This window comes from Salvelinus fontinalis, chromosome 20 (assembly GCF_029448725.1).
Source record: "Salvelinus fontinalis isolate EN_2023a chromosome 20, ASM2944872v1, whole genome shotgun sequence".
Classification (NCBI taxonomy): domain Eukaryota; kingdom Metazoa; phylum Chordata; class Actinopteri; order Salmoniformes; family Salmonidae; genus Salvelinus; species Salvelinus fontinalis.
In genome coordinates, this window is record NC_074684.1 from 25,041,151 (window position 1) to 25,045,601 (window position 4,451).

Here is a 4,451-nt window from a genome sequence, read left to right on the forward strand (position 1 = left end):
AATGCACTGACTCCGCTGAAGTTCGTCTGGACACCTTCATTATGCTCCACACTCTGAGAAGACCTCTGTAAAACCGAGGTACTCCCTCCCTAGAAATCTGGCTACTATCAACCAGAAATAAAGCCTTCTTTAAACCTAATCCTCCAACCCTCTGTAACACAAGGCCTGCTACCCCCCTCCACACCACATTTTCCTGTCCATAAAGCAACCTTTGAATAAACTGAAAACGGAAAGCAGCAGCCCTACTAGCAAGATGTACCAGACCTTGTTCCCCCTCCTCTTTTGACAAATACAAAACACTTTGTGGAACCCAGTGATATTTATCCCAAAAAAAATCCACCATAATTGCCTGTATCTTAGCCAGAAGACCAGATGGTGGTTCTAAAACTGCCAACCGATGCCATAATGCAGAGGCAATCACATTGTTAACTATAATAGTTCGCCCCCTATATGACATTCGAGATAACAACCAACGCCATCTCCTCATCCTCCCTTCCACCATTTCAACCACCCCAATCCAATTTCTTTCCATAATCCCCTCATCTCCTACGTACACTCCAAGATACTTAAACCCTCCCTTACACCATTCCAATCCCCCTGGCAAAGCCATGATCCCTCCAGACCATTCTCCAATCTGTAGAGCACAACTCTTTTCCCAATTTACTTTTGCCGAGGATATTCCCCTAAACCGATCAACCATTAGACTCAAACTATCCACCTCCGCTTGATTTTTCACTAAAACAACTACATCATCAGCATAGGCTGAAAGACGAATAGGAGGAATATCCTTGGAAAGGTACACCCCTTCAATGCGACTTCTAATGCTATTTAGTAGTGGCTCTATAGCAATGGCATACAGCATCCCTGATAAAGAACATCCCTGCCTAATACCTCTACACACTTTAAAAGGAGCACTCAAACCACCGTTAACTTTCAATACACTTTCAATGTCACCATATATCACCTTTATCATGTCAATAAAACCAGAGCTGAACCCAAACGCCTCAAGCGTATGCCATAAATATTGATGTTCAACTCGGTCAAATGCCTTTTCCTGATCAATTGAAATTAAACCTGCATCCAACCCAATAGCCCTAGAGATGTCCAAAAAGTCACGAATCAGAGAAATGTTATCCCCTATCTGCCTGCCAGGAACACAGTAGGACTGGTCCGTATGTATGATTTGCCCCATCACCTCCCTCAGCCTGTTGGACAAAGCCTTGGACAGGATCTTATAATCAGTGCACAATAAAGCCACCGGCCTCCAGTTTTTCACCTCCCTAGGGTCTCCCTTTTTGGGCAATAGGGTGAGGACAGCCCTTCTGCAGCTTAATGGTAGTAACCCTCCGGTTAAACTATCACTAACTACTGCCAGCCAATCTTCTCCCAAAAGAGTCCAAAAAGACTTAAAAAAGTCAACGGGAAGCCCATCAAAGCCTGGTGCCCTTCCATTTTCCATGCCTTTTAATGCAGAGTATAACTCCTGCAAAGACAATGGTTGCTCAAGCTCAACCTGAGCTTCTGCATCCACCTTTGGGAGCCCATCAAGGAACTGCTGTGTCACTGCTTTATCCTCTTTGTACTCACACTTGTAGAGCTCAGCATAGAACTCTACTGCCCTCTTTCTAATTTCACTAGGGCTAGTGAGCTCTTGTCCAACAGCTGATTTGAGACAATGAATAATTTTTCTTTGTCCATTCTTTTTCTCTAAACCAAAGAAAAATTTGGATGAGGCATCCATTTCAGATATTCCCTGAAACTTACTTCTCACCAATGCCCCCTGTGCTCTGATACCCAGCAGGTCTGCCAATTCAACTTTTTTTTTCTTGAGTGCCTGCTTATGGCCTCGATCTCCTGTGGTCTCAACCAACGTCATGAGTTCCACTATTTCAAACTCTAGGGCTTTCATTGATCTGATGATATCCTTGGTGACATTCCTCGTGTATTGATTACAAAATTGTTGAATCTGTATTTTCCCTATATCCCACCACTGTTGAATGGATACAAAACTGTCCTTTTGAGACCTCCACCTCTCCCAGAAAAAACAAAAACATTTCCTGAAGTGAGCATCACTCAATAAAGTTATATTAAAATGCCAGTATGCGCTTTTGGGTTTTACATCATTAATGAACACCACCTCTGTTATTAAACAATGATCAGAAAATCCCACTGGGGTTATCACACTTGATTTACAGACCTGAGATTGATGCTCAAAACAATAAAACCCATCTAACCTTGCCATAGAGATGATGTTCTCTCTCACATGCGCCCAGGTGTACTGCCTTGTGCCTCCATTTTGACTCCGCCAAATATCACACAATTCATGTGTTACAATGAGGCGTTTTAAAAAGGTCCTTGAGGCTATATGAGGTTCTTGGTGATTTCTATCTAAATCACTGACTGTGCAGTTAAAATCCCCAGCAATAAATAAATAATCTTCATTGTTACATTTCTCAATGGTATTTGATAATGTCTCTAAAAAACATACCCTCTCAACTGCCACCACTGGGGCATAGACATTTATCAGACACATAGTGATGTTTTCATACCTTGCTCTAACTTTTAATAACCTCCCCTCAACTACCTCTTCAACCTCATAAGACAAAGGCAAAAACCCCCTTGAGAACAATATAGCCACACCCCCACTTTTAGAATTTTTATGACTACACACCACTGTCCCCCCCACTCCTTTTTCCACATAACTTCATTTTCCAAATTACTATGCGTTTCTTGTAGAAAATTTATGTCACTTCCCTTTCCCCTAATTAACTCATACACTATCGCTCTTTTTTTAACATCTCTTCCGCCATTTATGTTTAACTTCTTGAGAATACAGGGGGTGCTATTTCGCATTAGCATAATTGCCTCTACAGACTAAACTGCCTCTTATTCAATTATTGCTGTTACTATATGCATATAACCATATAGCATTGGATAGAAAACAAGCTATGGTTTCTAAAACCGTTCCAATTGAGTCTCTGAGTCAAACACAGGTCATTTCACAGCACTTTCCCTGAGCCTGAAAAAGATTGCAAGATGTGTATGCTCGCTTCAAAGCTCTGCCTATATATGGTCACGCCACCTATGACCCGAATGACACTTCCTACTTCTTCCTATGGGTGTTTGGAAGACGTCAGAGGAGAAATTTTTTGTTTATCTTGTACTGACGTGAAATAAGACTTATTTCTTTAGCGTGACCGACAACTTCCGGTTTCTGAGATGCGCGTTTTCAGAGGTGGCATTGTCTTTTGTTATGCTGACGTTACGGATGAAAACTAGCTCCGTGTCGAAGTTTGTTTGCTACATGTGACCATATCACCGTAATGTATGTTTTTTCAATATAGTTCAATCAGATTATTAGAATTTTTTCGGGAGTTTTGCCGTGTTCCGTTCTTTGAGTTTTTTAACTTTGGGAATTGACCGTGCCAGTCGACCAGTACCAGGCTAAATGAAGAGGGGAGGTTGCCATTGTGAATGGATTGAACGACTCATCAGGACTAAGGACACCTTGATCAACATTCTGATGAAAGACCAGCAATAGTAAGACCCAATTTACGATGTTATTTCATATATCTGTCGTGCATGTGAACTGGTCGGGCGCGTCCAGCCGGTTCTGGCTGGCCTGGTTATGCTAATTAGCGATACATTTTGTTTTCGCTATAAAACATTTAAAAAATCTGAAATATTGTTTGGATTCACCAGATGTTGGGCTTTCAATGTCTGTACGCTGTGTATTTTTTCTGAAATGTTTTAAGACAAGTAATTAGTTATATAACGTTGGTCTCTGTAATTGTTCTAGCTGCATCAGCACTATATCAGATTGCAGCTGCAATGTAGAACTGTGATTTATACCTGAAAAATGCACATTTAAAAAAAAAAAACTATGCTATACCATAAATATGTTATCAGACTGTCATCTTATAAATTTGTTTGTTGGTTTGTGGCTATCAATATCTTAGTTTAGCCGAATTGGTGATAGCACCTGATGGAGTAAGAAACTGTTGGAGTAAGAAAATGGTGTCTTTTGCTAACGTGTTTAGCTAATAGATTTACATATTTTGTCTTCCCTGTAAAACATTTAAAAAATCTGAAATGGTGGTTTTATTCACAAGATCTGTGTCTTTCATTGGGTGTCTTGGACTTGTGATTTAATGATATTTAGATGCTACTATTTAATTGTGACGCTATGCTAGCGATGCTAATCAGTGTGTGTGGGGGGGGGGGGTGCTCCCGGATCCGGGTTAGGTACTCTGTAGAGGTTAAAGAAGAAATCTTAAAACTGCTCATGAATGAAAAAAATATACAAAGGAAAATACAGACATCCCATCTCTTTACAGGGTTAAAACTGCAACTAAACCCTTTCATTTTCTTTAGAATTTACATCACTTATCACTCTCGTGACCACCTTCTTAAGTCTAGCAATTTCAGGGCTTGTCAAACCTCCCCCTGTT